Source organism: Triticum urartu, chromosome 2A (genome assembly GCF_056163025.1).
Source record: "Triticum urartu cultivar PI428250 chromosome 2A, HENAU_Tu73, whole genome shotgun sequence".
NCBI lineage: Eukaryota > Viridiplantae > Streptophyta > Magnoliopsida > Poales > Poaceae > Triticum > Triticum urartu.
Window position 1 is genome coordinate 432,542,718 of NC_141874.1, and position 18,361 is coordinate 432,561,078.

At 47.1% G+C, this 18,361-nt stretch overlaps 1 pseudogene; it reads left to right on the forward strand.

Annotated features, from left to right (window-relative positions):
* The first annotated feature begins 284 nt into the window (after positions 1-284).
* On the forward strand, positions 285-16,042 carry LOC147985357 (uncharacterized; annotated as a pseudogene).
* Positions 16,043-18,361: the final 2,319 nt, after the last annotated feature.

Sequence of the window (18,361 nt, forward strand, 5' to 3'; positions counted from 1 at the left end):
TTTGTTCACCTTGTGCATTAGTTACATATTGTTTCATCTTTAAATGCATTTGAATGTTCTAAATATTGAATTTCCTTGCTCATTTAGGTGTTGATGGGTGCTTCATTAAGTTAACTACTGGTACTCAACTACTTGCTGCCACTGATAGAGATGGCAACAACAATATATACCCACTAGCATTTGGTATTGTTGGGCAAGAGGACAAAGCTAATTGGTGTTGGTTTCTACACCAACTTAAAATCTGCCTAGGAGGAGAAGAGGGACATTTTGGTCCATATACAATAATGTCAGATAGGCAAAAGGTATGTGCTTGCATCTTATGTCCTTGTTCCTATAAGGTTGTTTTGTGCTAGAATTAGCTTAGCTAGTTTAATTGTGTGTCCCAGGGCCTACTATATGCAGTGAATGCTGTCTTTCCTAAGTGCAACCAAAGGTTCTGCCTTAGGCATATCTATGCAAACTTCCAAACTGCTGGGTTTAGGGGGGAAGATCTGAAGAAGTGTATGGATAATGCTGCCTATGCATATAGTGAACACAAATTTAACATTGCAATGAATGACCTTAGAGCTGAATGTAAGGAAGCATGGGAGTGGCTTTGTCAAATACCCAAGAAAACATGGGCAAGGCATGCATTTGACACAAACTCCAAGACTGACCTTGTAGTCAACAATTTGTCTGAGGTGTTTAACAAGTATGTCCTAGATGTTAGGAAGAAACCAATTAGGACAATGTGTGATGGAATAAAGGATAAGCAGATGATGAGGTGGCATAGGAATAGGGAGAGTGCAAAGACAGCTAGATGGGACATAACACCCCATCATAGTGAGAAGCTAGAGGTTGAGAAGGAGAGGGCCAAATATTGCAAACCAATTCAAACTGGTGTGGACTTGTGGCAAGTTACAAGTGGGCAGCAAACCCATGTTGTTAACTTGCAAGTGCACACATGTGGGTGCAGAAAATGGGACCTCAGTGGCATCCCATGTAACCATGCCATCTCAGCAATAAACAAGGGCAAAAGATAACCAGAGGATTATGTCAGCAAGTTCTTCAAGAAAGAATTTTATGTGGCAGCTTATGAACCAATGATCTATCTATTGGAAATATGCCCTAGAGGCAATAATAAAATGATTATTATATTTCCTTGTTCATGATAATTGTCTATTATTCATGCTATAATTGTATTATCTGGAAATCGTAATACATGTGTGAATACATAGACCACAATGTGTCCCTAGTGAGCCTCTAGTTGACTAGCTCGTTGATCAACACATAGTCAAGGTTTCCTGGCTATGGACATGGGATGTCATTGATAACGGGATCACATCATTAGGAGAATGATGTGATGGACAAGACCCAATCTTAAGCTTAGCTCAAAGATCGTGTAGTTCGTTTGCTGTAGCTTTTCTGAATGTCAAGTATCATTTCCTTAGACCATGAGATTGTGCAACTCCCGGATACCGTAGGAGTGCTTTGGGTGTACCAAACATCACAACGTAACTGGGTGGCTATAAAGGTACATTACAGGTGTCTCTGAAAGTGTCTGTTGGGTTGGCACGAATCGAGACTGGGATTTGTCACTCCGTATGACGGAGAGGTATCTCTGGGCCCACTCGATAATGCATCATCACAATGAGCTCAATGTGATCAAGTGGTTGATCACGGGATCATGCATTACGGTACGAGTAAAGTGACTTGCTGGTAACGAGACTGAACAAGGTATTGGGATACCGACGATCGAGTCTCGGGCAAGTAACGTACCGATTGACAAACGGAATTGTATACGGGGTTGCTTGAATCCTCGACATCGTGGTTTATCCGATGAGATAATCAAGGAGCATGTGGGAGCCAACATGGGTATCCAGATCCCGTTGTTGGTTATTGGCCGGAGAGCCATCTCGGTCATGTCTACGTGTCTCCTGAACCCGTAGGGTCTACACACTTAAGGTTCGGTGACGCTAGGGTTGTAGAGATATGAGTATGCAGTAATACGAAAGTTGTTTGGAGTCCCGGATGAGATCCTGGACGTCACGAGGAGTTCTGGAATGGTCCGGAGGTGAAGAATTATATATAGGAAGTGTATTTTCGGCTATCGAGAAAGATTCGGGGTCACCGGTATTGTACCGGGACCACCGGATGGGTCCCGGAGGTCCACCGGGTGGGGCCACCCATCCCGGAGGGCCCCATGGGCTGAAGTGGGGAGGGGAACCAGCCCATAGTGGGCTGGTGTGCCCCCTCCTTGGGCCCCCCTGCGCCTAGGGTTGGAAACCCTAGGGTGGGGGCGCCTCCACTTGCCTTGGGGGGCACTCCACCCCCTTGGCCGCCGCCCCCCTTGGGAGATCCCATCTCCAGGGCCGGTGCCCCCCCTAGGGGGCCTATATAAAGGGGGAAGGGAGGGCATCCACACCTGAAGCCTTGGTGACTCCCTCTCCCCTGCTGCACCTCTCCCTCTCGCAGAAGGTCGGCGAAGCCCTGCTGCGATCATTGCTGCATCCACCACCACGCCGTCGTGCTGCTGGATCTTCATCAACCTCTCCTCCCCTTGCTGGATCAAGAAGGAGGAGACGTCATCCGCTCCGCACGTGTGTTGAACGTGGAGGTGTCGTCCGTTCGGCACTTGGTCATCGGTGATTTGGATCACGGCGAGTACGACTCCATCATCCCCGTTCTCTTGAATGATTCCGCTCGCGATCTACAAGGGTATGTAGATGCACTCTCCTCTCGTTGACAGTTGACTCCATAGATTGATCTTGGTGAAACGTAGGAATTTTTTTTGTTTTCTGCAACGTTCCCCAACAGTGGCATCATGAGCTAGGTCTATGCATAGTTACTATGCACGAGTAGAACACAAAGTAGTTGTGGGCGTCGATATTGTCAATTTGCTTGCCGTTACTAGTATTATCTTGATTCGGCGACATCGTGGGATGAAGCGGCCCGGACCAACCTTACACGTACGCTTACGTGAGACCGGTCCACCGACTGACATGCACTAGTTGCATAAGGTGGCTGGCGGGTGTCTGTCTCTCCCACTTTAGTCGGATCGGATTCGATGAACAGGGTCCTTATGAAGGGTAAATGGAAATTGGCAATTCACGTTGTGGTTTTGGCGTAGGTAAGAAACGTTCTTGCTAGAAACCTATAGCTTCCACGTAAAAAACTTGCAACAACAATTAGAGAACGTCTAACTTGTTTTTACAGCAAGTGTCTTGTGATGTGATATGGCCAAAGGTTGTGATGAATGATGAATGATATATGTGATGTATGAGATTGATCATGTTCTTGTAATAGGAATCACGACTTGCATGTCGATGAGTATGACAACCGGCAGGAGCCATAGGAGTTGTCTTTATTTTTTTGTATGACCTGCGTGTCATTGAGAAACGCCATGTAAATTACTTTACTTTATTGCTAAACGTGTTAGCCATAGTAGTAGAAGTAATAGTTGGCGAGAAACTTCATGGAGACACGATGATGGAGATCATGATGATGGAGATCATGGTGTCATGCCGGTGACAAGATGATCATGGAGCCCCAAGATGGAGATCAAAGGAGCTATATGATATTGGCCATATCATGTCACTATTATTTGATTGCATGTGATGTTTATCATGTTTTTGCATCTTGTTTACTTAGAATGACGGTAGTAAATAAGATGATCCCTCATAATAATTTCAAGAAAGTGTTCCCCCTAACTGTGCGCCGTTGTGACAGTTCGTTGTTTCGAAGCACCACGTGATGATCGGGTGTGATAGATTCCAACGTTCACATACAACGGGTGTAAGACAGATTTACACACGCAATACACTTAGGTTGACTTGACGAGCCTAGCATGTACAGACATGGCCTCGGAACACAGAAGACCAAAAGGTCGAGCATGAGTCGTATAGAAGATACGATCAACATGAAGATGTTCACCGATGTTGGCTAGTTCGTCTCACGTGATGATCGGACACGGCCTAGTCAACTCGGATCATGTTATACTTAGATGACTGGAGGGATGTCTATCTAAGTGGGAGTTCATTGAATAATTTGATTAGATGAACTTAATTATCATGAACTTAGTCTAAAATCTTTACAATATGTCTTGTAGATCAAATGGCCAACGTTGTCCTCAACTTCAACGCGTTCCTAGAGAAAACCAAGCTGAAAGACGATGGCAGCAACTATACGGACTGGGTACGGAACCTGAGGATCATCCTCATAGCTGCCAAGAAAGATTATGTCCTACAAGCACCACTAGGTGACGCACCCGTCCCACAGAACCAAGACGTTATGAACGCTTGGCAGACACGTGCTGATGATTACTCCCTCGTTCAGTGCGGCATGCTTTACAGCTTAGAACCGGGGCTCCAAAAGCGTTTTGAGCGACACGGAGCATATGAGATGTTCGAAGAGCTGAAAATGGTTTTCCAAGCTCATGCCCGGGTCGAGAGATATGAAGTCTCCGACAAGTTCTTCAGCTGTAAGATGGAGGAAAATAGTTCTGTCAGTGAGCACATACTCACAATGTCTGGGTTGCATAACCGCTTGACTCAGCTGGGAGTTAATCTCCCAGATGACGCGGTCATTGACAGAATCCTTTAGTCGCTTCCACCAAGCTACAAGAGCTTTGTGATGAACTTCAATATGCAGGGGATGGAAAAGACCATTCCTGAAGTATTTGCAATGCTGAAATCAGCAGAGGTAGAAGTCAAAAAGGAACATCAAGTGTTGATGGTGAATAAAACCACTAAGTTCAAGAAAGGCAAGGGTAAGAAGAACTTCAAGAAGGACGGCAAGGGAGTTGCCGCGCCCGGTAAGCAAGCTGCCGGGAAGAAGCCAAAGAATGGACCCAAGCCCGAGACTGAATGTTTTTATTGCAAGGTAAGTGGTCACTGGAAGCGGAACTGCCCCAAATACTTAGCGGACAAGAAGGCCGGCATCACGAAAGGTATATGTGATATACATGTAATTGATGTGTACCTTACCAGTACTCATAGTAGCTCCTGGGTATTTGATACCGGTGCGGTTGCTCACATTTGTAACTCAAAGCAGGAGCTGCGGAATAAGCGGAGACTGGCGAAGGACGAGGTGACAATGCGCGTCGGGAATGGTTCCAAGGTCAATGTGATCGCCGTCGGCACGCTACCTCTACATTTACCTACGGGATTAGTTTTAAACCTCAATAATTGTTATTTAGTGCCAGCTTTGAGCATGAACATTGTATCAGGATCTCGTTTAATTCGAGATGGCTACTCATTTAAATCCGATAATAATGGTTGTTCTATTTATATAAGAGATATGTTTTATGGTCATGCTCCGATGGTGAATGGTTTATTCTTAATGAATCTCGAGCGTAATGCTACACATATTCATAGTGTGAATACCAAAAGATGTAAGGTTGATAATGATAGTCCCACATACTTGTGGCACTGCCGCCTTGGTCACATAGGTGTCAAACGCATGAAGAAGCTCCATGCAGATGGACTTTTAGAGTCTCTTGATTACGAATCATTTGACACGTGCGAACCATGCCTCATGGGTAAAATGACCAAGACTCCGTTCTCAGGAACAATGGAGCGAGCAACCAACTTATTGGAAATCATACATACTGATGTGTGCGGTCCAATGAGTGTTGAGGATCGCGGTGGCTATCGTTATGTTCTCACCCTCACTGATGACTTGAGTAGATATGGGTATGTCTACTTAATGAAACACAAGTCTGAGACCTTTGAAAAGTTCAAGGAATTTTAGAGTGAGGTTGAGAATCAACGTGACAGGAAAATCAAGTTCTTGCGATCAGATCGTGGGGGAGAATACTTGAGTCACGAATTTGGCACACACTTAAGAAAATGTGGAATAGTTTCACAACTCACGCCGCCTGGAACACCTCAGCGTAATGGTGTGTCCGAACGTCGTAATCGCACTCTATTAGATATGGTGCGATCTATGATGTCTCTTATCGATTTACCGCTGTCATTTTGGGGCTATGCTTTAGAGACTGCCGCATTCACTTTAAATAGGGTTCCGTCAAAATCCGTTGAGACGACACCGTATGAATTATGGTTTGGGAAGAAACCTAAGCTGTCATTTCTAAAAGTTTGGGGATGCGATGCTTATGTCAAGAAACTTCAACCTGAAAAGCTCGAACCCAAGTCGGAAAAATGCGTCTTCATAGGATACCCTAAGGAAACCATTGGGTATACCTTCTACCTCAGATCCAAAGGCAAGATCTTCGTTGCCAAGAATGGATCCTTTCTAGAGAAGGAGTTTCTCTCGAAAGAAGTAAGTGGGAGGAAAGTAGAGCTTGATGAAGTACTGCCTCTTGAAGCAGAGAGTAGCGCGGCTCAGGAAAATGTTCCTATGGTGCCTGCACCGATTAGAGAGGAAGTTAATGATGATGATCAAGATACTTCGGATCAAGCTCCTACTGAACTTCATAGGTCCACAAGGACATGTTCCGCACCAGAGTGGTACGGCAACCCTGTCTTGGAAATCATGTTGTTAGACAATGGTGAACCTTCGAACTATGAAGAAGCGATGGCGGGCCCAGATTCCGACAAATGGCTGGAAGCCATGAAATCCGAGATAGGATCCATGTATGAAAACGAAGTATGGACTTTGACTGACTTGCCCGTTGATCGGCGAGTGTCGGTGTCAAAACCGGCGGATCTCGGGTAGGGGGTCCCGAACTGTGCGTCTAGGCCGGATGGTAACAGGAGGCAGGGAACACGATGTTTTACCCAGGTTCGGGCCCTCTTGATGGAGGTAAAGCCCTACGTCCTGCTTGATTGATATTGATGATATGGGTAGTACAAGAGTAGATCTACCACGAGATCAAGAAGGCTAAACCCTAAAATCTAGCCTATGGTATGATTGTTGTATATATTGTATATCTATCGACTAGCCTGGCCTCGGTTTATATAATGCACCGGAGGCCTAGGATAACAAGAGTCCTAGCCGAATACGCCGGTGGGGAGAAGTCCTTGTCTTGATCGCCAAGTCTTGTGGAATCTTCCTTGTATGCGGTAGCCGTCCGAACTGGCCCATGAGTATACGGCCACGGGGGTCCTCGGCCCAATCTAATAGATCGGGAGACGACGTGGTGAGTACCCCCTAGTCCAGGACACCGTCAGTAGCCCCCTGAACCGGTCTTCAAGTTAGGGATGCTCCTCGATTCTTCCGAACTGTTCTTCATCTTCGGTTGCCGGTCTTGAAAACTAGTTCAACAAATCTTCTTTATCTTCGATCTTGAGGATCGCTGAAATGCATTCGACGAGTTTACACGTCGGGTATCCGAGGAGCCCCTTTAAGTTTCCAGCCTTTATCAATGCCTTGTTTATTTTTATGCCACACCTCGGGTTTGAAGTTGTTCCCGGGAGGCAGGGTCCTCTTGCGTCCGAGCTCCAACGCCGGACTGCATTCGAGGTATCTTTTGCAGTCGAGCACCAACGCCGGACTGCTTCCCAGCTCTAGCGCCGGAATGTATCCGAGCTCCAACGCCGGACTATGTATCCGAGCTCCAACGTCGGACTGTATATCCGAGCTCCAACGCCGGACTGTGTCCAGGCTCCAATGCCGGACTATATCCGAGGTGTCATATCACCTTGGTTCAAAAAAGTTGAAGGAGTTTAGCCGAGCTTAATGCCGGAAATGCCCTCTATGGAGCCAGCCACTAGCGCCCGAGCTTTATGCTGGACTGCTTCCGAGGTGGTGCACCACCCCGACTATGGGCCGATTTTTTGTCAATATTTTTTATTAGTGCAATTTATTCTCTGCCGAGATATATAGCCAGTAGCCCTCAAGGTGTGTATCGGTCTAAAACCCGAGATGCACATGAAGGATGACATAAGACCGCTGATCCCAGTAGCCGCTGAGACTCAGGTTGATTTGCAAAATCGGCCTGAGGATCAAGTCCTAGCTCGGCAGAATACTTCGGGACACAAAAGCGGCGTGCTCAGTCCTCACGACTCAGGTTGGGTGCGGCCGACCAACCTGAGGATCAAAATATCCTCGAAAACTATATTGCACACAAAATTTTCTGCATTGGACAAGCAATGCAGTAGCCCCCGAGACACTGGTCGGGTGGCAACACCAGATCAGGGGATCGATATGCCCCTTTAATATTTGTAAATAATAAGCCCGAAGCCCGGTAGCCCCCGAGCCTTAATGCGGGCACGGGTGGCCGAATTAAGGATCAATATCCATAGTAAAATCACAAATTATGTGTAATGACTCTATGTATCCAAGTACTTTACGTCATTAATGCTCGGATCCGCATTGTACAAAACTTTGTTGACCGACCATCGGCTTCCACCTCCTTGGCCAGTAGCCGTGGAGTGTTTGTCCTACTTTATAAAGCCTTTATGAGGGCAAAGATTTATGACAAATAAGGCAATCTGGCCACACGGTTTTATAAACAAAGGTACGCAGAGAGATATGTTATATTACTGTTTAACAGAAGAAATGTATTCCAAAGAAAATAGTCCCGCTATCGGTTCCTTTCTTTGGGTTGTCATGCTAAGCATGATCATGAAACCTCAGCTCGAATGTAAGAGCAAAATATCGAGGATTTAGTTTGGGAGGCCAGTTAATAGCCCCCGGTAGTGTTCGGCGACAGTCGAGGTCAAGCCGTAAACACTTCGGCCAATGTTATGAATGGCCCGTCATAGTCATCGGATCGCTGACCAGTTTACGCTTATTGTGACAGTCAGTTTTCGGCTTTCTCCACTAAGGTGCTTAACCATGTGAGCTGGAAGCACAATCGCAGTGGTTCTCCCTTTGCATGCCTAGCCGAACAAAACGGAACGTAGGAAGCAAGTGCAGGAGCCGGGCAACCCAACTATTGACCGAAGACACAATTCGAAACCGATGCATATATAGCAATATCTGAGAATGTTTTTGCCGAATCCCTAAAGGTGTCCGGCGTTGCACTGCGAGACTAATGCTGGAAAAGCACAAATAGTTTAAAAGTGCCAAAAAGCTTGGAAAACCAAGAAACGTCAGTAAAAACATGACGTCCGAACAAGATCAAGTGTTCGGTGCCAATCCAAAAATTGGTCTTAGAAAAAAGAAGTGCTTCTGTCATCCTTTAACATGACACATCCTATCTCAAGACTTCGAGCGGGTCAGCCTACGGCTTCAACCTCCTATCCCGAGGGCGGAGTACTTCTCATTAGGCCAGTTTAGCAAACTAAACTCTAGCGGCTTTGAGAGAGAAATTAGGCTCCCCGGCTAGTGACCGCACACTCCCGTCGAAAAAAGGAGTGATAAATGATAATAAAACTTTGCAACGACTAAGAAGAAGAACACTTATTATAAAACGGCTCAAATGAACTTAAGAGCCCCTAATTGACTTGGGTAGAGGAATGATTGCATGTACCGAAGTACTTATATCATATCTATGTTCAACCGAACTTTAAACGCGTCTTAACCGACCGTCAGCTTCTCCCTCTTCGGTCAAGGACCGAAAAGTGTTATGTACTCCATCGGTCGAGAATATCGACGGTGTTTCCAGTAACCAGGCAATCAGGCCATAAGGCTGTAACAGACAAAGCGTGCTCAGGGAACTTATGCTATATTACTGTGAAGTGTAAGAAGCATCTTCGAAGAAAATAGTACCCCCACCGATACCTTTCTTCGGTGCTCATTGTTATTATGAGACTTGTGCAATAGATTTTTTGTACTCATGAGTTCCGTTGTGTGCCGACCATCATTGAAAACTATAAGAGCGCTAGCTTTCGGCTTCACCCAGTCTGAGGTCCGGCTCGGTTGACCCGATCGTGACAATCGCAGAGGTGCTCCCTTTACTCCCTAGCCGAACAATCGGGAACGTAGGGGTAAACACAGGAGCGAGGCAACCCAACTTGCAAATCGCTTAAGTCAATATGGTGCATATTGTGGCATAATACACGAACAAGGAACAAAGCCGTACAAGTATAATCATATGCAAGAGGAAAAGCTTCATAAATGAAGCCCCCAAGTGAATTGGGTCCTTGAATTTGTGTGTCACAAACAAAGTTTGGACAAGGAAAAATTTTTACAAGCAACTTTTTTTCAAAAAAGTATAATGCTTGGTCGAACCGAACACAAGTTAGAAATTTAAAACTTTGAGCATGAAGGCAACTTAGCTGGTTAATGTGTTCGGTATTGATGACGCGGTCCGAGCTTGATGCGGGACAAGGTGCCATCCCCCAAGCCGGTCCCGAGGTGGCGGAGCGAAGAGCTTGGCACTCCAAAGTGGTGACATAGCACGGTCAATGCAGGCCGGCAGAGTGATGCCGAAGTCCTCGGCATGGGGTAATGAAGTGTTGACGAAGCCCCCCGTCCAGCCGAGGTGACGCCAAAGGATATAGTCCGGCTGGATCATTTTCCTGTGCCACATAAAATAGTGCAAACCGGAGATAATAGTAATAATAAAAAAAAAATCGTTGCATAATCAATAATTTATGCAAAGTGAGTAATAAAAGAAATATGGCCTGGCGCCGAAGTCAATGTCGATGCAGGGCGTCGGCGTGATGCGGTAAGGGCGTGGCAAAGCCTGAATTCACAGGTCGGTCCAAGCTCCGGATGCGGCGTTCGCCGGACTATGTACGAAGACTGACCGGACCACCATGCGACCGTCGTTAATGCGGCCACCATTTGATAGACCTGTGTGCATATGATGGACAAACCAGAGTAATAATTCCTTGAAAAAAATTGAACCCAAACAAGCAAAAAATACTAGGATTAATAGCACCTGGTTTATTTGTTGTAGCAATCCGGAGGAAGGTGGTTCCAAAATTGGGACTCGATCCGCACACCCGTTACCGGAGTAGGTTGATGAAGAGATGATGAAGCCCCCGATCCAGCCGAGATGTCGAAGTAGGTCAGCGTGATGGACACCGGCTCGGAGGAGCAATAGTGCGGCCCTGCCGATGCAGGTCGTGACGTGGTCAATGCCGGCTTGATGAAGTGACCGTGCGGCGATGCCGGTGTGCCCGCTCCGTGTAACCCGTGGGGCGTCGATGTTGGTGATGATTTATTCTTTGCGATGCCGAACTGTTGTTCAACTTACCGAGGTGATGATCCGAAGAAGTTGAGCTCGGCTCAATAAAGTGACGACGTGTCTAGCGCAGGTCGGCCGCCGTGGAGCAATATTGCCGGACTGGTTTGACACCAACATGATGTTTGAAGATCATGTTCAAAAGATTTTAGTGGGATGTGTTCGGGAACAAAACACAATACCTCATACAAAACTTCCTTCAAAAAGGATGTCCGAAATCCCGTTCATAAAAAAGACGAACTCGGGTCGGATTCGTTTTCGCGCAGAAAACAGATCCGAAAAGTGATGCACTAATCGGAAGGTTTCCGGAGTTTGGACAGTCGGATCGAGCTGAAATTTGGAGGGCTGGTAGATATAGGAATTCTGCAGCCGATGAACTGTTGGATCTTCCAAAGGACGTCCGAGCTAGAAGCTGGACAGCACACCCTAAACTCGTCCAGATTCCCGTCCAGATTTGACAGGGCTCCGGTATATCGCGGATTGCCAGAGATTCCTCCATCGGAACTCGACGAAATTTTTCAGGGTTGTTGTAGACCCAATTACGCACAATCCCACCGAAGCAATCGTTAAAACGACACTTGAGGAGGCGGTGGCGGCGGATACAAGTTCGCTGTTCAGAAAAACAGCACGGTCGCCCAAGGGCAATGTTAACGTTGAGCCCGCGAGCTCCATAGATGATTCCTCCGTGATCTTGATAGAGATCAGAGTTGATGTTTCATGAAGGCCCTCGTCCGGACATGGTGATCCAAACACGGGGCGCAATTCTTGGTCGAACCAAGGTGACCAGTCGAGCTGGTGACGAAGATGCCGAAGTCGCAGTTGATCTGCAGGCGAGCCATCGATCCTTTTGTCGATCACACAGCGGAGCCCTCAATGAAAGCACCAATGTCGGTGTCAAAACCGACGGATCTCGGGTAGGGGGTCCTGAACTGTGCGTCTAGGCCGGATGGTAACAGGAGGCAGGGTACACGATGTTTTACCCAGGTTCGGGCCCTCTTAATGGAGGTAAAACCCTACGTCCTGCTTGATTAATATTGATGATATGGGTAGTACAAGAGTAGATCTACCACGAGATCAAGGAGGCTAAACCCTAAAAGCTAGCTTATGGTATGATTGTTGTATATATTGTATATCTATCGACTAGCCTGGCCTCGGTTTATATAATGCACCGGAGGCCTAGGATAACAAGAGTCCTAGCCGAATACGCCGGTGGGGAGAAGTCCTTGTGTTGATCGCCAAGTCTTGTGGAATCTTCCTTATATGCGGTAGCCGTCCGAACTGGCCCATGAGTATACGGCCACGGGGGTCCTCGGCCCAATCTAATAGATCGTGAGACGACGTGGTGAGTACCCCCTAGTCCAGGACACCGTCAGCTAGCCATAGAAAATAAATGGATCTTTAAGAAGAAGACAGACGCGGATGGTAATGTGACCATCTATAAAGCTCGGCTTGTCGCTAAGGGTTATCGACAAGTTCAAGGGGTTGACTACGATGAGACTTTCTCACCCGTAGCGAAGCTGAAGTCCGTCCGAATCATGTTAGCAATTGCCGCATTCTATGATTATGAAATATGGCAAATGGACGTCAAAACGGCATTCCTTAATGGTTTCCTTAAGGAAGAATTGTATATGATGCAGCCGGAAGGTTTTGTCGATCCTAAGAATGCTGACAAGGTGTGCAAGCTCCAACGCTCGATTTATGGGCTGGTGCAAGCATCTTGGAGTTGGAACATTCGCTTTGATGAGATGATCAAAGCGTTTGGGTTTATGCAGACTTATGTAGAAGTCTGCGTTTACAAGAAAGTGAGTGGGAGCTCTGTAGCATTTCTCATATTATATGTAGATGACATACTTTTGATGGGAAATGATATAGAACTTTTGGACAGCATTAAGGCCTACTTGAATAAGAGTTTTTCAATGAAGGACCTTGGAGAAGCTGCTTATATATTAGGCATCAAGATCTATAGAGATAGATCAAGACGCCTCATAGGTCTTTCACAAAGCACATACCTTCATAAGATATTGAAGAAGTTCAATATGGATCAGTCTAAAAAGGGGTTCTTGCCTGTGTTGCAAGGTGTGAAATTGAGCTCAGCTCAATGTCCGACCACAGCAGAAGATATAGAAGAGATGAGTGTCATCCCCTATGCATCAGCCATAGGGTCTATTATGTATGCCATGCTGTGTACCAGACCTGATGTAAACCTTGCCGTAAGTTTGGAAGGAAGGTACCAAAGCAATCCCGGCAAGGAACACTGGACAGCGGTCAAGAATATCCTGAAGTACCTGAAAAGGACTAAGGACATGTTTCTCCTTTATGGAGGTGACGAAGAGCTCATCGTAAAGGGTTACGTCGACGCTTGCTTCGACACAGATCTGGATGACTCTAAGTCACAAACCGGATACATGTATATGTTGAATGGTGGAGAAGTAAGCTGGTGCAGTTGCAAGCAGAGCATCATGGCGGGATCTACATGTGAAGCGGAGTACATGGCAGCCTCGGAGGCAGCGCATGAAGCAATTTGGGTGAAGGAGTTCATCACCGACCTAGGAGTCATACCCAATGCGTCGGGGCCGATCAAACTCTTCTGTGACAACACTGGAGCTATTGCACTTGCCAAGGAGCCCAGGTTTCACAAGAAGACCAGGCACATCAAGCATCGCTTCAACTCCATTCGTGAAAATGTTCAAGATGGAGACATAGATATTTGTAAAGTACATACGGATCTGAATGTTGCAGATCCGTTGACTAAACCTCTCCCTAGAGCAAAACATGATCAACACTAGAATTCCATGGGTGTTCGATTCATCACAATGTAACTAGATGATTGACTCTAGTGCAAGTGGGAGACTGTTGGAAATATGCCCTAGAGGCAATAATAAAATGATTATTATATTTCCTTGTTCATGATAATTGTCTATTATTCATGCTATAATTGTATTATCCGGAAATCGTAATACATGTGTGAATACATAGACCACAATGTGTCCCTAGTGAGCCTCTAGTTGACTAGCTCGTTGATCAATAGATAGTCAAGGTTTCCTGGCTATGGACATGGGGATGTCATTGATAACGGGATCACATCTTTAGGAGAATGATGTGATGGACAAGACCCAATCTTAAGCTTAGCTCAAAGATCGTGTAGTTCGTTTGCTATAGCTTTTCTGAAAGTCAAGTATCATTTCCTTAGACCATGAGATTGTGCAACTCCCGAATACCGTAGGAGTGCTTTGGGTGTACCAAACGTCACAACGTAACTGGGGGACTATAAAGGTACATTACAGGTGTCTCCAAAAGTGTCTGTTGGGTTGGCACGAATCAAGACTGGGATTTGTCACTCCGTATGACGGAGAGGTATCTCTGGGCCCACTCGGTAATGCATCATCACAATGAGCTCAATGTGATCAAGTGGTTGATCACGGGATCATGCATTACGGTACGAGTAAAGTGACTTGCTGGTAACGAGACTGAACAAGGTATTGGGATACCAACGATCGAGTCTCGGGCAAGTAACGTACCGATTGACAAAGGGAATTGTATACGGGGTTGCTTGAATCCTCGACATCGTGGTTCATCCGATGAGATCATCGAGGAGCATGTGGGAGCCAGCATGGGTATCCAGATCCCGCTATTGGTTATTGGCCGGAGAGCCGTCTCGGTCATGCCTACGTGTCTCCCGAACCCGTAGGGTCTACACACTTAAGGTTCGGTGACGCTAGGGTTGTAGAGATATGAGTATGCAGTAATCCGAAAGTTGTTCGGAGTCCCGGATGAGATCCTGGACGTCACGAGGAGTTCCGGAATGGCCCGGAGGTGAAGAATTATATATAGGAAGTGTATTTTCGGCCATCGGGAAAGATTCGGGGTCACTGGTATTGTACCGGGACCACCGGATGGGTCCCGGGGGTCCACCGGATGGGGCCACCCATCCCGGAGGGCCCCATGGGATGAAGTGGGGAGGGGAACCAGCCCATAATACGCTGGTGCGCCCCCTCCTTGGGCCCCCCTGCGCCTAGGGCTGGAAACCCTAGGGTGGGGGCGCCTCCACTTGCCTTGGGGGGCACTCCACCCCCTTGGCCACCGCCCCCCTTGGGAGATCCCATCTCCAGGGCCGGCGCCCCCCCTAGGGGGCCTATATAAAGGGGGGGAGGGAGGGCAGCCACACCTGAAGCCTTGGCGCCTCCCTCTCCCCTGCTACACCTCTCCCTCTCGTAGAAGCTCGGCGAAGCCCTGCTGCGATCATTGCTGCATCCACCACCACGCCGTTGTGCTGCTGGATCTTCATCAACCTCTCCTTCCCCCTTGCTGGATCAAGAAGGAGGAGACGTCATCCGCTCCGTACGTGTGTTGAACGCGGAGGTGCCGTTCGTTCGGCACTTGGTCATCGGTGATTTGGATCACGGCGAGTACGACTCCATCATCCCCGTTCTCTTGAACGCTTCCGCTTGCGATCTATAAGGGTATGTAGATGCACTCTCCTCTCGTTGCTAGTTGACTCCATAGATTGATCTTGGTGAAACGTAGGAAATTTTTTTGTTTTCTGCAACGTTCCCCAACACTATCCAGTTCCTGGTGAGCATGACTGGACAAGGACCCCTGGTTCTGACATTGACCCACCTGCATTTAAAGTGAAGAGAGGAAGAAAGAAAGAGAAAAGGATCAAGGGGAAAATTGAAGTTCCAAAGCCTAAGGACACATCCAGAATGGGGACTATAACATGTGGCAATTGTGGACTACAAGGACATAGGTACACTAGCTGCATGAAGCGGTTGAAGCCTGAGCTGGCTTTGAGGAAGAACAAACATGTGGTAATCCTCTTATAAGTAGTAACATGTTTTCCTTCTTGTACATTCCATTTTTTAAGTACTAACTCATTTTCCTTCTTGTTTATGCAAGCCTCTTGCAAGGAATCCCAATGCTGGTGCTGCTGCTACTACACCAGCAGCAAGAACTTCTCAACCAACTCCTACAACAACACCAACAGCTGGAACAGGAGGTGCTGGGAGAGGTGCTGGGACATGAGCTGAGAGAGGAGCTGGTAGAGGTGCTGGGAGAGGTGCTGCAGCTGCAGGTGCTGGGAGAGGTGCCGGGAGAGGGAGAGGTACATTCTCTGCCCCAAGGCAATCTGGTCCATCCACATCTACTGCTAGGACAGGTGCTGGTGTTACACATAGTGGATGGAGGAGGTACTTCTATGCAAGTGGCAACTAGATACTTCATGTGTGTGTTCTTGCATCCTATGATACAACGGTGATCTTGCTTTGATGATGTACTTTAAGAATCAATGCCATGTATGGCTTTTGTTCATGTGGATGCATATTATTGGATATCTTCATGTGATATGTTGATGAGTACTCAATATATTATTGGATATATTGCTGGAGTTATTGATATTTTGGAGTTATTGATGAGTACTCATTATATTGGATATCTTCATAGTGTGTATGTTCTTTTTATGATTCATATGTTGATGAGTACTCAAAATGGAGTTATTGATATGCTGGATATATTAATGGAGTTATTGATATGTTGTGTATGCTGAAAATGTTCTTTATATGATTGATATGTTGATCCTATTGATATGTTGTATAAAGCGATCATTTTGGGTTTTGGTGGCTCGGGGTCGACGAAACCACCTAAAGCCATCATTTTGGGTTTTGATGGCTCGGGGTCGACGGAACCACCTAAAGCCATCAACTAGGGTCTAGGGTGGCTCGGGGTCGACGAAACCACCTAAAGCCATCAACTAGGGTCTAGGCTGGCTCGGGGTCGACGGAACCACCTAAAGCCATCATTTTGGGTTTTGGTGGCTCGGGGTGGACGGAACCACCTAAAGCCATCAACTAGGGTCTAGGGTGGCTCGGGGTCGACGAAACCACCTAAAGCCATCAACTAGGGTCTAGGCTGGCTCGGGGTCGACGGAACCACCTAAAGCCATCATTTTGGGTTTTGGTGGCTCGGGGTGGACGGAACCACCTAAAGCCATCAACTAGGGTCTAGGGTGGCTCGGGGTCGACGAAACCACCTAAAGCCATCATTTTGGGTTTTGGTGGCTCGGGGTCGACGGAACCACCTAAAGCCATCAACTAGGGTCTAGGGTGACTCGGGGTCGACGAAACCACCCAAAGCCATCAACTAGGGTCTACGGTGGCTCGGGGTCAACGAAACCACCGAAAGCGATCATTTTGGGTTTTTGTGGCCCGGGGTCGACGGAACCACCTAAAGCGATCATTTTGGGTTTTTGTGGCTCGGGGTCAACGGAACCACCTAAAACCATCAACTAGGGTCTAGGGTGGCTCGGGGTCGACGGAACCACCTAAAGCCATCAACTAGGGTCTACGGTGGCTCGGGGTGGACGGAACCACCTAAAGCCATCAACTAGGGTCTAGGGTGGCTCGGGGTCGACGAAACCACCTAAAGCCATCAACTAGGGTCTACGGTGGCTCGGGGTCGACGAAACCACCTATAGCGATCATTTTGGGTTTTTGTGGCTTGGGGTCGACGGAACCACCTAAAGCCATCAACTAGGGTCTAGGGTGGCTCGGGGTCGACGAAACCACCTAAAGCCATCAACTAGGGTCTACGGCGGCTCGGGGTCGACGAAACCACCTAAAGCGATCATTTTGGGTTTTTGTGGCTCGGGGTCGACAGAACCACCTAAAGCCATCAACTAGGGTCTAGGGTGGCTCGGGGTCGACAAAACCACCTAAAGCCATCAACTAGGGTCTACGGTGGCTCGGGGTCGACGAAACCACCTAAAGCCATCAACTAGGGTCTACGGTGGCTCGGGGTCGACAAAACCACCTAAAGCGATCAATTTGGGTTTTTGTGGCTCGGGGTCGACGGAACCACCTAAAGCCATCAACTAGGGTCTAGGGTGGCTCGGGGTCGACGAAACCACCTAAAGCCATCAACTAGGGTCTAGGGTGGCTCGGGGTCGACGAAACCACCTAAAGCCATCAACTAGGGTCTACGGTGGCTCGGGGTCGATGAAACCACCTAAAGCATCACTGTACCATAACAAACTATTTCTTTTGCAAATGCATTTAAGCATTTAAGAATCACTCTAACATATGTAACTATATGCATTTAAGAAGCATTTAACCATCAGAATAACATAAGCATCAGTATGTAAACATTTTCAGTCTAACATAAGCATCACTGGAGTTCACATTACATGGTGGAGTTCAAATGCACAATCCATCCTTTTCTCACAAAAGGATGAATAGCATATTACTAGGTAGATAAACAGCCAGAGTTCACAATTAGTACTAGAACCATACATTACACAACCATACTTCTAAGTTACTAGGTCATTGCACAACCATCCTTCTCAAAAGG